At 38.7% G+C, this 21091-nt stretch overlaps 2 pseudogenes; one reads left to right on the plus strand and one right to left on the minus strand.

Moving 5' to 3' along the window:
- Nucleotides 1-1818: 1818 nt before the first annotated feature.
- LOC115431233 (TRPM8 channel-associated factor homolog) lies at nt 1819-12418 on the minus strand (annotated as a pseudogene).
- Nucleotides 12419-13039: 621 nt separating this feature from the next.
- LOC115431848 (bifunctional polynucleotide phosphatase/kinase-like) lies at nt 13040-19437 on the plus strand (annotated as a pseudogene).
- The last annotated feature ends 1654 nt before the right edge of the window (nt 19438-21091 follow it).

Below are 21091 nucleotides of genomic sequence, written 5' to 3' on the forward strand. Positions count from 1 at the left end.
GAAACCCAACAGAATCTTCCAGGAGCAAACACTTCTTGTGAGTGGTGACAGTGGAAGGAAAAAGTTCCCTTTAACAGCAGAAACCTGGAGCAGACCCAGACTCCTGGAGGATGGACGTCTGCCTTGACCAGCTGGGGTTAAAGTGAGAGAGTAAAGGAGGAGAAAGAGAGAGTGATAGAGATAGAGAGAGACTGGGGAGAGAGGGAGAAGGGGGGAAGAAGGGGGAGACACATGGATGGAACTGATGAACAAAAAACTGAACTAGAACTGTTAAAAGTAGATTAGCTGGTGTTAGTATAATTACTAGAAACCAGAACAAAGGTCCATGACTGTTAATATTGCTACTACAAATACAAGTACTAACAGTGGATATATTGCTACTACAAACACAAGCATTAGCAGTGGATATACTACTATTACAACAGTTAGTACAAATAATAGAAACCTCTACCATCTATGGGACTATATATAAACACTATCATAACTACATGGATAAGTGAATGGTGACAATGAAGGCAGGAGAGAGGCAGGACCACAGCAGCAGGTCCAGAGATGATTCAGAGAAAACCTGTGATGATCCTGGGAAAACCTGTGAGGCAATAAAGCATAGAGACTCCAGGGAAGTCAAGTCAGTAACATGAATTCACTGGGGCGTAAATAGAAGAGAAAATTAGGAGAGAAAAGGTCAGGGAGAAAGAGGAGCAGAGAGGAGGTCAGAGAGGAGGAGGAGCAGACAACTCAATGTATCCAGCAGAGGCGATTTCTCATAGGCTGCAAGGGAAGCTCGGCTTCCCCTAAAATTACGAAAATTAAATGGTTAAATATGTTCGGTTGTGTGTGACATTTTATTGACTACAAATGTGTTAGAACACGTTCATCTCACAGACAAGTTCGTTCAGAATCAGCTTTATCACAAATCAACGGACTCAATGTTGTTGATTTCTCATACATTCCCGTTGCGCGGTTTTCCATACGATCTATGGTCAGTGCATTTGCCTGTAGATGCCCGGTGTCCATGCACTTCAATGGGACTGAGTGGAACAGTTTTTTTCATTGCCTCAAAACTGGACGGTACTTGGACAAATGCCATGATGTCCCACCCCCGGACACTCGGCGTCTCTGGGGGTGAAAAAAGCTGTGGGTGGAACTTGGCTGGGCTGGATGCCAAGCTTCCACGCGCTGATTGGACGATCAGTCGAAAGGCTGCATCCCGTTTGATTGACAGCCAGCTTTCAGAGTTAAAAAATTTTTGGGGTGGGGTGGGGGGTTTGGAAGAAAATTAAAAAAAAAAAAATTACACAGGAGTGCTTAGAACTTTTGCATCAGAAATCAGGGCTAATGTGGTATTCAATATTAAGCCCCCTGCCCAGTTGTAGTCATGTATGATAGTACTTTGTTTTATTTTACAACAGATGGTTTTACAAAACAGAAAACTTGACTCATTTGTGGAATCAACCAATGTGAAAAGCTTAACTGAATTATTCCAAGAGATTATCTGTTCTTAGTTTGCGGTAAAACTTCAATGTTTCACTGAAATTCAAGAAACTGTGAACCAAAGAAAATAAATATCTGTGAAAAATCCATCACTAACACATAACAAATAAGCATTGGCAAGATGACAGCTCAAAGATATAATATATTTATATATTTTAAAAGCATTAGGTAGATTTGTTAAATGGTACATTTTAGGTTTATTTTGTTTTTGAATTATGGTGAACTCATTTGAACTACTTTCTACTTAATAATAATATATAGTAGTAGTAGAAATTAAAAGCAACTTCAACAAATGATCAACTCAGTTTATTTTATAAATACTGAGGAAAGAAATGAAGCCATAACCAAAGGAAAAGCAAAAGAAGTGCAAGTTAATGAAATTCCCCTCAAACTAATTTTACCAGATGCTCATCGAGCATTTCTGTCCGCATTTTAATCAACAGTTTGGTAAAACTCAGTCATATTGGACCATGGGGTGGTCCGTCCATGGAGGCAGCTTGGACAGTTTGTCTTCAGTGTCTCTTTCTATGGGCCAGCCCCAGGACTTAAAGAACCCGCTCAGATTCATCTCCACAGCCTGGGAGAAAGTCACAGCGTACAGGTTCATCTTTCCTTTGTTGTCTTTGGGGAAGTTGCTCATCTCATGGTAGGCAGCAAACACCCTCTTGAAAGCATCCCAGCCAAATTTATCCTGAGCTGCACATTGGACGAGACACAGAGTGAAATAGGAACCTTTTTTTTTCCTGTGAAACAATTTATCATCTTGTTGATAACACTCCAAAGCTTTGTACACTTAAGTTGCCACAAAGTTAGATCATAGGATAGTTTTTGTGTCAAGAGAAATATTAAGTAATTTACTCTCACCTGCATGTATGTCTCCAGGGCGACCCACATGCTCCATTTGCTCAGGTTCCTGCCCCCCTTGGCATACTGCTCTGCACGACTGTTTCGTTTTGCTAAAGTCATGTTTGGATGAGCCTGCACCATGAAATGAGGTAATTATAAAAAATTACATACCAGAGAAAAATTGTAAGTATTTTTTAAACATAGATGATTCTGAAGATTTATTTATTCCATACTCCACCTTTGCTCTGTGATTCCCAGCACCTCCTCATGTACATACACTGACCACAGGTTGCATGTGCACTCTGTGGTGTGTGATGGGAACTCCCAGCAGGCCCTCTGCTGGTTGTGTCCTAGCTCATGGATGATGCCCCAATGACCTTCAGTCTTTGCATGTTTAATGCTGACCAGTTCTCCAGCTGTAGATCTGTGTGCCATGACAGGATACCCTGCATGCATCCAACCTGAAGAAAGGAAGAAAAGAGGAAAAAAATAGCTTTGCTTAAACTAAGACATCTTAACTCTAGACATAATTTGTGGAGTTGTACACAAAAGATTACACTACTATATGTTACATATAAATGTGAAATACACTGTATTTGTACTCTTTTTGCATCTCACTGTCAGCGTATTTTATCCTGTTGCTCTGTGACAGGAAATGACACAGTTAACAGTCATGAGCTTACTGAGGTGGAAACTCTGAACCATCCATGGATGTGAATCTAAAAGAGTCTTTATGTAGAGCTCAGAAGACTGGGCACACCTTCAAAAACAAAGTAGTTGGGTCGACTGTACTAACAGAGAAAATACACAGATGGGTGACAAATTAAAGGGAAAACCAACAAAATGCCACAACACCATATTCCATGAGAACTACTTCATTACTCCCTGGCATTGATCCTAGAACTGTCTGAACTGCACAGGAGGGATGAATACCATTTTTCTAAAAATGTATTGCCTCATTGTGTTTTAATGATAGTGGTGAAGATTAACACTAACCCAACTAACACAGGGTCCAAAGCCTGACATAGGTGGCTGCAGCATATGATTAACAACATCATTTTCATACTCATTTCAAACTCTACTTTGGTCTCTATGGATGGAGCTTTATCATTCTGGATAAGGCCACTGACACCGGGGTTTCCTGTAATTTGTCACCTCTCTGTATATTGAAACCAAACATTCAGTAGGTGAAAAACTGAGCGTGAATGCATTTAACCAACATGTATGTAAGCTTCTGACCTCAAGTGCTTATTGTGCCTATTATAATCCTGTTCATCTGTTGGTGGCATTCCTTATCTTTCACACAGCCTAGGTCAAGGCAGGCTCCATCTGCCTGTGACACTGAAAAGAACTGGCTGACAATAGCATGCACATGCTGCATCAAAGCTAAACACTTACCATGAGAAATCTGCACATCAGTTACAAAACGCTCTTTACGAGCAAATTTATGCGGTATGACAGCTAGGTCGGCGACGCCCCTCATGATGTCGTTCCAGAGTGCTGCCAACTCATCAGGACGGTCCAGGTCCCGAACAAACTCCGATGGCACGGTAAAGATGATGTTATCAAACTCCAGCTCTGCCCAGGGGGAGGGGCTGAGCGCAGCAGTGACCAATCAGCAGCAGTTGTCACACCTGAAAAAAGACATAGATAAGAACACAACATTCATTAAGGCCACTTTACAGACAATCCTAATTTTTAAAGTGTTTGTGCTTAGTTTCACTCATGCTTCAGCCTATGTCTCCTGTGAAAGTTAACAGCTAATTGCACAAAACACAGTACATGCATGCTCTGGGTACTTTGTTTTTTTTGCTAATTGAAAAGTTGTATATCCACCCTGAACAACTGGTTTATCCTTAATGAATTTTTTAGAGGTATCATTTCATACATTTACACTGACACATTTAATCCCAAAAACTGATCAGTCCCCTCATATTCTAGAAATACATCACAAATAATTCATATTCAGGTCATGAAGACCACATCAGTTTAACCAACTCACCAGATTTATAATTGGTGCAGGTACAGCTATTTGCACTATGACCTCCACTCCCTCCACTCGTGTTTTGGGTGGTGCCACCAGGTAGATGAGACCCCCCCATAGGTTTCGCACATGCATCATCTCTGATGAAATGGGAAAACGCTCATGGACACATGGTGCTCTCTTCAACTCTTCAGCATTGAGTTTGTCTGTTTGACAGCCTACCTGGACCTGCAAATATATACGTAAACTACGTGTTACTGATTAAACACATACAAACATATCCATTAAAAATGCAGCTTATCTGGAACTATAAACAGTATTACAGCTAAATGTAAAAGTGACATAGAGTGATTTGTTATGCTTTATATAGTTGTATATTCTGTATTTCAAGAATCTGTTGAATACTTGTTTCTGATTTATCAGTGCCAGCTTCCTGTGCGTTACAGGACATGCAATGTAGAGAAACTAATAGACTATTTCTTTTGGCGAAAACAATAAAAACATTGCTAAAATGAATAACTTTATTTTTAAAAAATAGTTCTTGTGAATCAATGTGATAAAAGACCTGCATGATGCAGCTTCTCAGGCAATGTTTGCAGTTCTCTCCAAAAGTAGAACATTTTTCCTGCCACTAGATGTCCCCCTTGACCTTTTTGACAAGTAAGTTACACCTGTTATGTATGCCTGTGAAGTGTGGGGATTTGAAAACAATTTATTTTCTTGAAAAATTACATCTTCAATTTCTGCAATATATTCTCAAAGTGAAAATGGCCACCTGCAACAAAATGGTGTATGGAGAATTGGGCAGATTACCCATTAGCATAGTTATAAAAAAAGGTCCTGAAAGACCAGCATGCACGAAAATGGCAGAGTGAAATCAGGAACATGACTTCATGTGAAGTTAAATCGAAATATAAACTTGAAAAATATCTGTGATGTGAAAACCTTGGTTACAGGCAAGCAATTTGTAACTTTAGAACAAACAAGTCATCAGCCGATACAAAGGTTTGGAAAGAAGTCAGAGTCTGACATTTGTGCTATAATGGTTGTGTGGGAGACAAATTCCATGTTTTATTTGAATGTACTAAAGTACAGGTTGTTGAATTTAGGCAAAAGTATTTGCCAAAATACTACTCACAGCATCCATCAATGTATAAACTTGTAATGCTTCTTCAGTCCAAACAACCAAAAACAACCCATAAATAAAGCACTTTTTTGAAAAGGGTTTTACCTCTTTTCAGCGAATTTTGTTATTATTGAATGTATATTATTTTCTCTGTACGACATAATGTTTGTGCTCCATACATATTTGGTGATGAGCAAAATAAAATACAGAAAGAAAGAATGATTTCTTTTGTAAAAAGATGCCTAATACAGTCTTGGGGGTGACAAAGCCATCAGGGTTCATTTTGCCATAATGACCGGTTCATAAGTGATACTGTGATGTGTCTTATGTTAGCAAGATTTGCTTCAATTTGTGAGTCAAGAAATGGGTATAAAATAATGGTGTTTATTTTTATATATTAATGTGGTCCCTAGTCTGGCTCACAGGATGTACTCTGCTGGAATGATCCTGTAGCTATTTTAAATCACCAATGGGATGACTGGGATTCTTATTATTATCTTTTTGTTATTGTTATGAAATTCCCCCTTGTTATGTAGAAAAATAACAGCCTCAGCTAAGCAGCGATTACACACCGAAATTTAATGTTTTAACCAGAACACATTATTTTGTGGTGTAGAGACTTAGTCATAATACCACTGGACACGTGTTAATGTCTGGTTAAAACAACTTCTCTCCTGACACAGTTTCACAAAGGCGCTGTTGCTGAGACAAACTTGGTGTAAAAACAAGAGTCTACGTAGGCCCTGCCTCCCAAAAAAACACATTCTCCTCTGATTGGTCCATTCGTGAAGCAACGACACATAATGACCCAGTGATAGCTCATAACTTTTAGTAGCTCCTAGGCCCTCTGTAGGGGACAAAAAATTCAAGAAGCCATCTCATTGAATGCAATTTTCAGTTGTAACCCTGAGAGCAGGAAGAGTCATAATTTTGTTATTGTTTACAGGAACTCATAAACCATATACACAACATTTTTTGTCATCGTTGGGTCAGATACTGATATACAGCTGAGGTGTAGCAAAAGGCTGATGGCAGAAAACACAAATGTGATCTTAAAAATGTATCCATTTCTTACCTCCCATCCTTTGTTGACGATCTTCTGGTATGACCATGTAGGTCTTCATACCAGGGGACAGGTAGAGACCTGTACTGACCCATTCCTCCCCTCCTATTACATTCACACAAACAAATGTCAATATAAAACCACACCTCTACAACATATTACTTAACATTAGTTTGTAAAATGTATAAAATGCATATTTCCACAGCAGTAAGGCTCTGACCTGCTGTATTAACATTAACTTTGATCCGTTGGTTATAGACGACTGGCATTAAAGGGTTATTCTTGATCAGGTAGGGCAGGAGCTCATCAGGATTCAGGCAAACCTTAAACACTTCTGACCCCACATTGAGGAGGAGACGGTCCCTGGGAGTCTTCACAGGGCGGTTTCACACACCTTGAAAGAAAATCCATCATTCATGTTGTAAATAATGTGACAGAAGAGCAGCCATCAAAGCTCTGTAAAACTTAACAGGAATGTTTTTTTAATCCTTGTACCTGAGGCATTCCTGTCTTTTTCAAGATCTCAGTGAGGGTAGAAACCATCTGTGCGTAGGAGGAGCAGTCATGATTCTTCAAGTGCAAGAAGCAAGCACAATCATTTCCCAACTTTCCAAGACACTCTTCCTCATGTTTGGTAAGCTCTTTGCCTTGGGTGACATGACCAGCAAAGCGATACAAAAGGTGGCGGAAGTGGTAGGTGTCTTTGACGGCCCGGCTTGGGACAGGGGCCTTGTAAATCCCTCCACTGATCGTAGCTTCCAAAATGCTCAAGCCCATTCTGTTAAGGATCTTATTCCCTGAAAGAAAGTGTGTGGAAAAATCAGCTTTATCTACTACATTGTTATTGATAACTAAAGACAAGCTCTACCAAATACCTGGTATTTAACTGATCATATGACTGAACCTGGTCTGTTATGAAAACATTGGTTATTATTATTTTTTTTACTTGAAATTCAATATGTGAAGATGCACCTTAAGTAGTGTTAACATGGGCCTGATCTGGGTTACTGCATTTGTAGTGTTCACTGGATGTGCCTTGTATGCAGTACTGTACATTATGAGTACAGTTGCCATGAATGTCTTGATGTTGTTGTCTTTTTCTATTAATTCTATGCCACTATTTTTGGGTAAGATCTGACACATATGACTATTTATTTATTTATTTATTTATTTATTTATTTATACAAAGCCCTCACCTCAAATGCTAGGTGTCTTAAAAAATGTAACACTTTAGTTTTTTTTAAATATCAACAAAAAAACAAAACTGCAAGGCAGGGAATAAAGTAACATGCATTAGATGAAATGTATCATAGCTGTCACTTTGACCTTTGAGTCACTTCACTGAAGAGGGGGGAATCAAAATGTGAACCCCCCACCACCACCTCCACCATTTGCAATTGTGCATGAGTAATGATATAATAATGTCCATTTCCAGAAAGAGCATCGTAGGATTTATCAGGCAAACAAAAGATTCTCATTCAACCATAACATCGCTTGTGATGTGACTGAAACTAAAATGAGTCAGTTGTAAGTTTAGCTGACATAGACATTGTTCACTGATGGCGTGGGGAGGGGCTCTAAGCTTTGACGAAAGACATCGTTTAAAAACCAACCAAGCCAAATGTCTTTGACAAGTTGATCAAAAAACAGGGTTAAATCAGGGTACTGAGTCAAGTTTGAGCTGCCCAAAGAAAAAGAATGTATAGTTGAAAGGTCCAATGCCCTGGTTGATCTAAATCGCCCGTCAATGTGAACATGAGAGTGAATGGTTGTTGGTCTGTATTTGTCAAATAAATACTGTAACGAAAAACATGTTTAACATACCTGGGAGACAGAATTGATTTATCACTAGTAGTGCACAGTCACAAAAGAGGCGGTTCACATTATGATGCCTGTGTTTGTACCGCAATGAGTGGAAGATCAATTATTTTTATAGGTGACACCTGAGATGCAGACCTTGTTTACCGTACTTGTTCCTGTTACTCACTCTGCAATCTTCTTGAGATTAGAGATAAAAAAAAAAAAAAAAAAAACATTGTGTTCATTTTTCAGACACCCTGTATATGAATTATTGACTGCAATGAGCACAAAAGTACAAATACAAGTGCAATGTCTTGAGATACGGAATTGGTTCTCCACTGAGGTTTCATTAAACCATAGCAGAAGTAGAGAGTGCAGCAGACGACATAATTAAAAGAGTTTCAGTCACATTTCAAATGATGGAAAATACTACAAACGTTTCTGACGTCAACGATCTGTTTTTGTAGAGGTACTGTATGTATAGTTAACTATCACAATTATGTAAATTAATTCTGGTTAAGAGAAAGTGTTTTGATTACAAAATCAAACACTTGTGGTGTATCATCATACCCGAGAAATCTGTCATTGGGTTTTTCCCCGGATGTGTCTGTGCCCAGTACCAGGCATGTCCACCAACCAGCAGGCCTCCTCCCTCTGCCACAAACTCTTGGATTTCATCCATATGATCACTGCTGTACGCTGTACACACAATACACTCAGGTCTTTCCTGAAGCTCGTCTTCACACACTTCAAACCTGATTTGCTAAGAACCTGGAGGGCATTATCTGGTACAATGCCAACAACACCATTCTGGCCTTCATCCAGCCAGTGAATGGCATTTATCCAAAACTGACTCAGTGCCTGTAATAAGGACAGTTGGAAAAAACAAAAACAGATATTGGCACTATGTCAATCTTTATGTATTTTGCTAATTGCTGATAAATGTACATTATTAAAGAAATATTAGGCCACAGCCCACCTCTTTTCTAAGAAATGCTTCATGTGTCACCACAATGACACGCCACCGCCCATAGTAGGCTCCTGCCAGGAATGCACGTCCATCACTGGTGGTCCCAATGGGGAACGCGAGTGGGCCATGGACCAGAACCTCAGAAGGCAAAGCTTCACCCTGGATGTCAAACTCTGAAACTCCCTGGAGTAAAAACTCTAAGTCCTCTTCAAAATCCTTACCAACTCTGTGTTTGAAAAAAGTAAAAGGTCCAGGAAAAGATTCGCCAGTTAAACATTATGTTAAACATACATTAAAGATAGTGTATTAAAAGATAGTTTTCAAAAATTACATCAATTTAGGTGTTTGCATTAATAACCCAAAATCAGATAGGTGAGCTTTGTTTCTTTATGGAAGAATCTGACAGCAGAAAAAAAGTTAGAGATCTAACATTATTTTCCTGCAATTTTGTTAGCTAGACAACAGAAAATAACTACAATGTTTAATATTCAGTCAACTAGGGATGTAACGATTACCGATATGACAATAAACCGCGGTAAAATTCCAGACGGTTTGTATTACTGTTTAAATTCTAATTATCATGATAACTGTGTTTGATTACCACACTTTGAAAACTAATGGTACTGCTCATTTCCTGGAGACACAGCAGCATTCCAGGTGCTATCTATCTATCTATCTATCTATCTATGAAAAAGAAACTCAAACAACTCAAACTTGATCTGGAAAATGGTCAAACAGTGGCCATAAGGTGACATCTTTAATGCACATTTGTATATTTGATTGTTTACATGTTAATATTTTGATGTTTCTGCCAACAGAAAGTAAATTGTGGCTATTATTTAATTTTATTTATTTATTCATTTTTCAAAATAAAACTTGGTTAAATTATTTCAGTGTGTGTATAAGTACTTTTTGAACATTTTGAGCACAATTTCAACAATATCGCGATAATAATGATAACCGTGATAATTTTGGTCACAATAACTGTGATATGAAATTTTCATATCGTTACATCCCTACAGTCAACATATATTCATACATGTTGGTATACATACTGGCATTCCATACAAATTAAACATCTGGCACATTTAAGAAACAGTGATTAACATTTAATGATATAAAGTAAACTTTGCATGTTATAAAATAATTGTAATAAATAAATAGGGCCTACACTCTGAAAACAATTTAAAATAAGTGATAAAACGGTGAGGTCAGGAATTAAAATATTTTCAGCACTCATGTAAAATTGCAAATTTGAACATCTTCAGATGTGAAATGAGACTTACTGTACAACCATCCAGGATGATGGGATTTGAGGATAGACTGGAAGGTACTCTGCCTCTGCATGATGTTCAGAGAAGTAGACCCCTGCCACTCCAGACAGCTTATTCCCTACAAACTGGAGCAGAGTATTTTCCTTTGGGTGATCTGCAGCCCAGCTCCACGCCTGCCCGGCTATCAGCGCCTCCTCCAGCTTTCAGAAATGCCACCAGGTCCTTCTGATCTGGACCCACACTGTAGGCATCTGTCACATACACACCAACCCCAGATCACGGCTGAAGGATCCCACAGTTCGGGTTTGGAAGAGGGGTGTGCTGACATTATGAGCGACTCCCTGGACGTTCTTGTGGATCCCCACAGACTGGTTTTCAGATCCATCTCCTCTCAGCCAGACCAGAGCGTTCTCTACCAGGGCAGGAAAGGCAGTCAGGTAGCTTTCATGGCCCAGGACCACAATCCGTCCAGATCCGTAGAAGGAGGCAGCCATCAGCACCTGGCCATGACTGTTCATGACCAAAGGAAAAGAATGGTCTCCAGTCAGAACTAGGTGACCAGGAACACTTGTGCCCCTAAGGTCTAGCTCTCTCACCCCTTTCATCAGGGACATGTAGCCTCTTTCCTGATGGGACTGAGCAGCCTTGGTCGTCATGGTGAGGATATTTGACGTTTTGCAGGGAAGCAGAAAACAGTTGTGTTGAGTCGGCTCTCCTGAGGAAATGCAGATTTAAATGTAATGGAAGGTGCATTTACACCACTAAAAAGGATATTTTCAAATTAAATATAACTGAACATGCATTTAAAGCAAAATAGATGCAAGAATATATCACAAAAACCTTTAAGCCGGTGATTGTTACCTTGAAGGGAAGACTGGTGTTTTACTGAAAGTGTCAGGCGCTGGCAGAAGATAGGAGAGGACAGATGTCAGTAAGAGCAAGAGCAGGTTTTAGGAGGAAAAAACAAAGACAACATGGGGGGGGGGGGGGGGGGGGGGGGGGGGGGGGGGGGGGGGGGGGGGGGTGGGGGGGGGGGAGTGCTTTAGTAGCAAAACACTATGAAAACAGACCTCAAATGATTGGTTTTGGATTACAGAACTGCTCGTCAACATTCCCAGACTGAGAGCCACCTACTGCTTAAACAAGATGCGGAACTCAGTATCCTCTGACTGTTAACTGCAAGAACAGGCCTATCCGCTATGGAAAGTAAATATTTTCTAAAAATTGTTTCTCACTGAAACATTTTCTACATAGTAAATAACACGAGACCAACATTATTCTATCACTTTTATATTGTTGTTTATCCTTTCATTATAATACCTCGGTTTTAGCAGACAAAGGGAGAGGAATTTAAAAAGATTATACAAATGTTGCAGTATTATCTTTGAAACAAGCCAACCTAACTTTAAAGTTAATAACATCAGCCTGCCCAGGGACTACAGGTGGAAATTAGCACTATGCTACAACCTGGCACACTACAGCTCTCCTTTTTAAGGTTAATGTATATTGTACATTGTCCTTGTCTAAATAAATAAAAAAATGAAAATGAAACAGGGTTTTTACAAAGTGCAAATATAGATTATAACACGTTCCCTTGTGACGCTACAGTTCAATACAGTCATTCATCAAACTGTTTTTAGTGAAAAACTCTACGTTAGACTCTTAAATGAACAGTACATGACATTGTGATAAATGATGAATAATTACTAAACTTGAGCCCCGACTCCTTCTGTAAACACACGCATCAGCTGAAGAAATCTATTTTTGCATACACACCTGGGAAGTCCGTCCAGATCACAATCCATGGACCCATAAGTGGTTTTTCAGTGGATTTCCAGGGTATGGACTTTATATCCACGCATGAATGACTTCATGGACTTTACTTTGTTACCCACATTCATAGCAATACGGATATGATGGGGCAACCCACGCAGATGACTATGTAAAGTAAATCTAATTATTAAATGCAGACAGGAGGGATCAACTCATGTAAGCACGATCATCACAAACATCACAACTATTATTACCCTTCCCCGCTTTTCATTTTCAACGTAGTAGGCTATATGTTTACAGATGTTAAGTTGATACTAGCATTGCCAAAGCTGTTCAGAAATCTGCTCTGAGACTAGATTTATATTCTCGGATATGATGAGTGTTACTGGAGTGATGAACCAGTGGAAATTTTGGTGCTGGAGTCTAATCTTACTCACCCCGGAACCTTTGACGAGTGTTTTCGTTTCTATACGGTGCTTTAAATAGCACGGTGCACGGTAAACAGTCCCTGTGATTTCAAACTAGTATAGAAAATGATACTGAAACTTCTAAGTAAACATTAGCTTATATACATGCTTATAATATAAGCAGCCACTTCCGCGAGGAGATTTTATTAATGTAGTTTAATTGTTCGGTTCATCCTTTCTGAAAACGTGCCCTTAATACCTCCAAACACTCAACTTAAAAGCCCCACTGTGGTTGGTCTTAGATGTCTTGTGCACTGATCAGCGCCTCTGGAGCCCGGGTCCCACTTGAGGACGGACGAGCTGTGACTCTGGGCCGGGGTCCGGACACCGGAGTCACCGACAAGAAATGTTCCAGGCACCAGGGTGAGAAGGAGTGGGCATGAGCCAGATGGTACATGTAAGCTGTTAAATAAAACCAGTCTGACCCTTGTGCAAAAGTACATGTAAATAAACTAACGGTAAAGTCATCATACAGAGCTTAACAAATGTATTAGACCACCACCCAGTGTGAGGGTTATACCACAGTTGCTCTAAATTAAGAGCACTGGTATTTACCAAAATCATTTTTATGTTTGTGCAATGCTTAATCCACCATTGTGTAAAGCTATTTAACCAAAATGATAATTTTAATGCTAAAATATAATTTTCATCTTTAAACCATGGATTTTGAAATTCAATGTTTTACAGGAAAACAGAATTAATAGACAAGCACTGGATTGTTTCTTGATTAAGATGTAAAACTATAGGCTAGTTATTTACTTGCATTCCTGAACAAACAAAAAAAATAGAGGTTGAATGTCATGCTTGATTAATTTATGACTTCTCAGAGAAACCCAGTAACAAAGGAGAGTAGGTTCTCTGTCAATAAACTAAAAATGAGTAAATAGTCTTATATAGGTGTGTTTCTGTAAGTAAATCATTTTGCTGTGTGCATTAATAATTGTGTTACCTGCAGTGAAGGTGGTGGGCTTCTTTTGTAGACAAGGCTGTGGTTGTAACTCAGGTATGAATCTCAGCCCAGTTCATATCTCAGTCAGTCTGTGTTTAAGGAACCAGGGTTCCTTAAACATAATTGTAATACAATATCCACACCCTCTCTTGTTATCTTGCTTGTCATAAAGTAGTTTATGGCTGTAAAATGCCTTCAGTCCAGAGTGTCTACATGTCCTGTTTTACTCCACAGTGGGTTCCAATCCAAGCTTTCTGGACAGTGAGAAGCTGACCCGGGGCCAGTCTGGTAAACTTAAGCACGGAGGGACTCTCTACCTGGTTAACCAGAACCACCCATTTAAGTTGCGTTACTGCTTAAGCTCCAATGGAACAGCCACCAGTGCCACACCTAAAGGGCTGAAAGCAAAAGATAAGACCAAGGGAGGAAGGAATGAAAAGGAGGCACAGTCAAGTCCGACACCAAAGCGGAGTATAAAGGATTTCTTTGCTACGTCTCCAATGAAGGTAATCTGTGACAGAGTTTTGTCGTCTTTCTGTAATGTTACATCAATTGAAAATGAAGTAACTGAGAGACAGTGTATTTTATCTGAACTGTATCTGTTTTGTCTTTAGTCTTCCAAGAGACCACTGAGCCCAGAGAGGGGGCAGCCTGAGGTGAAGCGCACACGAAGGAATGAGCAGGCCTCAGATGGGAAGCTGGAGGAAGAGGACGAGGAGAGAGACTGGCAGAGGAAAAGCTCAAACAGCTACAAGAGCTGGCAGAGAAGTCTCTGTCTGATAGGAGTAACACCCAGCCTTCATCTGCTGCAGCATCGCATCATCTTCAGTGGGATGTCTGAAGAACAGTTGGCAGCAGATAGGCAACCTGATGCTTTACACCGCTGCTGGTGTCAAAGGGAGCGACAAGGTAGGAACTGGTATAGGTGAAAAGAAAAGATTTAATTTAGATTTGACTTGAAGTATTTTGCATTCTTGCATTGCCTGAATAATTATAGATCATGTTTACGTGTGTTTGCAAAAATAGAGGTGAGCAGTGTGTATAGTCTCACCAAATGGCATAGGTCTTGTATGTTTCCTTAGTTATCCCACACACTACAAATCTGGCACTTTTCTTATAATACATTGGTTATGGGGCTGCTAACCCTCTGTTTAAAGACACATGACAAACACAGGCGTGGACAGCAGCGACTTTGAATCACCCAAGACATGTTATGATAAGGCGTTTACAAGGCCAAAGGTAAAGCCTTATTTAAAAGACACCTCATGTCTAAAGATGGGTTTACTTGTGTTAGATAATCTTTTTACTCCTATTAACATGGTTTATTTTTAAGTACAGTTCTGCATATTGTTTAAATGACATTGACTTTCATGTTTGGTCATTAACCAGTGTCATTATGCAGATTACACTCTTTCATCTTAACAGTAGAATCCCTCTTTCTGCTCTAGATCGCTGGATTCGACATCAATGGTTGCATCATCACCACCAAGTCCGGCAAAGTGTTCCCAACTGCACCAGATGACTGGAAGTATGTCTCTGCTTTAATTGTTTTCCAGAAAACAAATCATGTTGTTATTCTCATCTGTATTTCTATCTATAGTTTGTAATCACATTTAATCTTCATTAAAAGACAAGATCATTAAGAAACAATGCATGTGTGAAAAATGAGCACTATGTGTAGTAATTACTTGTCTCTCTTGTTTTTGAAGTTTGCCTGAACATTGGGTTGCAGTTCCACACTGCAGGAATTCTTCCTGGGCTGGAAGAGCGCCGTTTTCTATCATAACCACAAATAATACCTTTTTCATATCTGAAAATGTATGTTTGAATGTATGATATGAGGTGTCCTGAACTTTATTGTCTGTCTCAAGATGAGATAAAACTTTACTGATACTGGTCACAGCAGCTGAATAATACAGAAGGTAGCATAGAAAAATCATAAAACACATATACCCTTGCATTTGTCCTCAGCTGGAAAATCCACCTTCTTCCATACTCACATCATTCCAAAGGGCTACTTCTATGTCAACAGGGTGAGATAATCCTCTACGACAAATCGAAAAACATCTTTCCTGAAGTGGCTGTGACTATATTGTGACTAAATGCTAGTGTTGTGTTTTTGTGGCAGGATACACTTGGGTCGTGGCAGAGCTGTGTGACGGCGTGTGAGCGCGCTCTGAAGGAAGGCCGCAGTGTGGCTGTAGACAACACTAACCCAGACCCAGAGTCTCGCAAAAGGTAAAATAAGATAGTTCACAGCTTTCCTTGTGCTTTAGTGTTCTGTGCAGACAGTACAGTGTTTTCACAGGATTCACATTTATGCAAACAGAAGTTTTAAACAACTGAGGGTCATGGATAAATGAAGAATAAGTATTTGCAGAGAGATGAGTGTATTTACAGACAGGGTGGAGATCATGTACAGTGTACTTATTGTACAGATTTAGGTCAGTCTGAATACTTGGTCTCATGGAAGAACATTTTCATATTTTCTTAATACTACCTCAGTGGTACGTTAGACTCAGCAAATATTCCTCACATTACAACATTATGGAAATGATCCAGGTAAATATAATGAATGCATCATTTGCATAATGGAGCAGACCTTCATAAGAGCCCAAGGTTCACTCACTTTATAATCCCTGTAGGGAAATTTGGTGTCCACATTTTACCCATCCTAATACACACACAGTACCTAGCATTAGCATTAGCAATTAGCATGAGTACCTAGCACACAGCTGCCACTGAAGGAACTTGAAGACTAACTCCAGATCTTCATCAGCATCATGATCAGGGACACTGACAGGAGAATTAAAATCTATGTACCTGGAAAAGCTTGGATACAGAGATAAAAAGAATAGAGATTTCACTTTAACTTGGAACCCTTTTGTAAACTTTATTCAAGGCATCCCCTTCCAGTAGACTTCTTCATTCCTTCTCTTTTTTCATTTCAGTCCTCATCTTTGCAGTGACCCTTGGTATCATATAACTGTTTACAAAAAACAGACTATTAACGCAACCATTATGCATCAGACTGTAATCTTTATTTAAATTCTTTCTTTTTACATGATAAAAGTCAGTCTAACTGTGTGCCCCCTTTCTTTTCTTTACTTTCTTTTCATTTATTTTTCTTTCTCTCTGAGCCTTTGGGTGGGTGAGTGGGGTTTGATGTTTGTGTGTGTTGTTCTGCGCTTGGACTAGTTCATATGTCCTATGCTGTAGATGCTTATTTGAAAACTGAAAAATAAAGTCTTTAAAATAAATAAATATTTAAAAAAATATACTATATATACCTGTTTTTAATGGAAGAAGAAGAAACCAGCATGGCGTGAAGACAAAATAGGTAAACTCAACATACAAAGACTCCAGTCCAAATGAGAATCAAATTAAAAACCCTCTAGCTGAGAGGTGGAAGCGCTAACCACTATGTCACTGCACAGTCCAAAAGTGTAGATCAGCATAATTAAAGCCACATAACATCACAGAAGTCCTGCCCAGTATGTCAGAAGTTTTTACTCATAGAAATGTTACCAAAGAGTAAAGAGAATAATTTCACACTAACCCCCATCATGTGATCATTAAATTGTGGGGTGTAAAATTAACAAATGACAAAGAAACAGATGACCTGTCAGTTAATGTTATATGACATGAAACAATCAGAAAATATGAATATAAGTTTACAGCGATCAGTGATGTGATCAGAGAAAGACTGACTTGATGAATAAAGATGAAATGAAAGGAATACGAAAAAAAATTAATAAAGAGGGAACAGCTTTATATGAAAATAACACCTTTCTGAAAAAAAAGTGCTGTGTCTAAGATGAAGCAGATTAAAGTATGAGTATGTCATGAATATTAGCTTATATGCGACAGTAGATGATGTTAACAGCAGGTTATCTGACGTTGTTTGAGTCTGATCCGGATGAGAAGATCCCTCTGCTGTGGATGAATAAACTGATAAAGACAATAAAATAATTCACAAGCCATTATGATGAAAATAATGTAGAGACTAATTTTATATCAGCGTTGGTTCTGTTATGTGTATTTTGGAATGTTTTTCTTTCACATTAGATTGTAAATTCATTCAGTCAGCTGTTTAATAAGTCATTATGATGATCATACGGTTTCCAGAATATTAATGTTGCCTGGTTATCATTGTGTTATATTCCAAAATCATTCTTGAATGAAAGTGTTTTCCATTTGTGGATAAAGGCCAACTGTATGTCTGTCATACAGCAGGCCTGTCTAAACCGCTTGGAAATTCCATTCATACAAAACTCTAAAAATGACAAAATTAGTGGATGCCACAAATTCTCCGTCACTCATACGAGACATTTAAGAACAAACCTGTTTGTGCTTGTATGAGGCCCAGAGTGCGGACACTGTTCATGCAAATATTTCAGTCTGGATATGAGGAGACAGTGGAGGCAGCGAGACAACATCATCATAAGTCACCGTGGTGTGAAAGTGACTTCAGGATGATGAAGATTTCAGTTGTTTCAGGCAGTTAATCTATAGGAGATGAAGTTTAGTTTGAGACCACGGACAGAAAGGCACAGATCGTCAAATGTTAAATAGATCATGGAACAATAGTAATGTTTGAGGATCTGAGTGACCAATTATGCCGTAAGGATTACCAACTCTGTAAGGAATTCTGGGGCTTGCCAGAAACTGCCTTGTATGTTATTAATAGAATTTTCAGAAGATGATGGGATGCATGTATGAAGTGTTGAGGGCAGCCCCAAGAAAATGGTTTCACCAGCACGTTCTTCCAACAGTACATTTGAAGTTCCTCCAAGGAGCTGATTTAGTACGAATGGTCCACTAGAATTCTACCAAAACACAGTGCTTTATTCTGTTCATTAAGAAACAGACATAGAGGAACAGTCAAGGTTTGGACCATAAGCTGAGACTTTAAGACAAAGTTTCCAATCACAGTATTAATATGCGGTTTCCAGCAGATTTTGTGGTCCAAGATCACGCCAAGGAAATTAATTTCATAACCCTTTCTATGTTTACTTTATCAGTGCATACCTTTATGTCTGTATTTCTCTTCTGATTTCCTAATAATATAAATTTAGTTTGTTCAAATTTAAAGACAATGTATTCATTTCAAACCACTTTTACTTTATTTATTTCCTTTGTGACCATCCCCAAAAGCTGCTGCTATTCCTCACCAGAAGAAAAACTATTTGTGTCATCTGCAAATAACACAAATTTTACAACATTTGATACCGTGCAAATATCATTTATATACATAATAAACAATATAGGACCTTAAACTGACCCTTGAGGTACCCCACATGTTATTTTCATCAATTTAGATTTGTACAGATTCAATTGGACATATTGTTGTCTATTAAATTTGTAGCTCTTTAACTTCCCCTCACATAATAATAAAATATAAATGCTGTTACTTCTGTGTTTTTATTCAGCTAGTGTCTTGGTTGTGTTTTTCAGATATTTGGATGTGGCCAAAGCAGCAGGAGTGTCCTGTCGCTGTTTCCACTTCTCAGCTTCTCTGGACCAAGCGAAACACAACAACCGAGTATGACTCACCTCTCCACACTGTCTCTATTTGTTTTGTTTCATCTGGGCTGGTTGTGACGAGTGTTTTTAATACATTTTTGTTTCAGTTTCGTGAGATGGCTCCATCAGAGACCAAACACGCCAAGGTCAATGACAAGGTTTTCCCACAGCTACAAGTAAGTGACTCCCAGTAGTATGACCTATAATCTCTGAAGTTAGAATTCTGGACAGCACTTTAACGCTAAAATTCATGCATGTCATAAAAGTGTTTTAGGTTTCTGTTTTCATACAATATCAGAAGAAAACATCAGAGATAATTAAGGGAATTTTTTCAGTGTTTTTTTCCAACAGCTTTTTAGTTAACTCACTTTACTTTTAACACAAAAAGCTTTACTTTCTACCCTTCATATTAGAAAAAATGAAATAATAATTCATAATCTAAAAGATGAAATAGAAAACAAATAGACTATGTAGTCGAGGAAAAGTTATTGCTCATTATTTTCAGTATATGTCTCATTTTATTTGAGGTCAGAATGGGTTAATAGTCTGGATTTATATTAATGTAATGTGAGGTTGAGTTAATTTTGCACAGAAACAGCTGGTAGAAATGTCACTCAAAGGCCTAATCTTATATTTTTCCACTTTTTTTTTTACTTTTACACATGTATCTGTACTTTTGCTAGAGTAAAGACTGTGTGTAATTCTGTTTTTTTATACCTTGTAGTCTTGCATATTCAGACCCATTGCCACACTTCATTAGCACACTGCCACTTTTGTAATTAGGTCTGGTTCCATCCATTATCATTATAGAACAGAGGAATCATGGTTTATCTAAGTTGTTGTTCGGTGAGTTATTGGATGGTGTTGAGGACAAGATGCAACAACTGTGTATTCACAAAAGTATCAGAGTGAAGTTGTCTTGGTGAAACATCTGCATGTAAGGAAGCATGTCATGGTATTAAGGTTATCAATCCACGCAAAAGAAAATGAGGCTTAAGGGTATTTTCCCAAAATCCCCCAGTCCTCTGCTCCCCCAACCACTTGGAAAAAACACACCACCTGGTGTCAAAATATGACATCATGTAAACTCAAGGTAGTGGCATGAAGAAAAGAGAATTGTTAGACTATCAGTATGAATTCAAATTCATTGACCACACTGACCTGATATTGGCAGAATAATGGTCAGAGAACCAATTTTTTTCCCACAAAACTCCACCTAATGAATGAAAATGACCCCATATGAACTCTGGATGGTAGTGAGAAAATAGACATTTGTAAGACAATCAAGATGAATCAAATTTTATCTCAGCTGGCCTATTATTGCTTGATTTATGTCCAAAAAAACTGCTTTTCAACTAAAGTGCCGCCCATTTGGATGACTTGTAATACTCAAAGAGAAGCTGAAAACGATAGGGTTCTTCCACTAGGGGTCCCCTATGTTGGTTATCAAGGGATAAGAAATCCAATCAAATCTGTCCTAGTTATCTCGTTCACACGAAAGATATCCGGCAGCAGCAGCTGGGGTAAAACCATTATATCCTGAAACTCCATTTCGGGGATCTAATGACATGTAAAATGATGTGCGTGTCAGTAAAATCGTGCCATTTTTAGGGTGGCGTTCCAGCTCAGAGGTTGTTCTTTCACACATTGAGAAGACTTTCAGTTGACAGGTAGGGGTCGGAAGGAGAATGATAATCCTGCCACTGTGTAATGGAATACTCACCCTTATTGTAACAGAGTACATCCAGTGACTCAGATGATGGTATTAGTATTTCCCAGTATTTGTACTTGGTGATAGTCGCTGATAGTTAACTCAGGC

Source organism: Sphaeramia orbicularis, chromosome 13, assembly GCF_902148855.1.
Source record: "Sphaeramia orbicularis chromosome 13, fSphaOr1.1, whole genome shotgun sequence".
NCBI lineage: Eukaryota > Metazoa > Chordata > Actinopteri > Kurtiformes > Apogonidae > Sphaeramia > Sphaeramia orbicularis.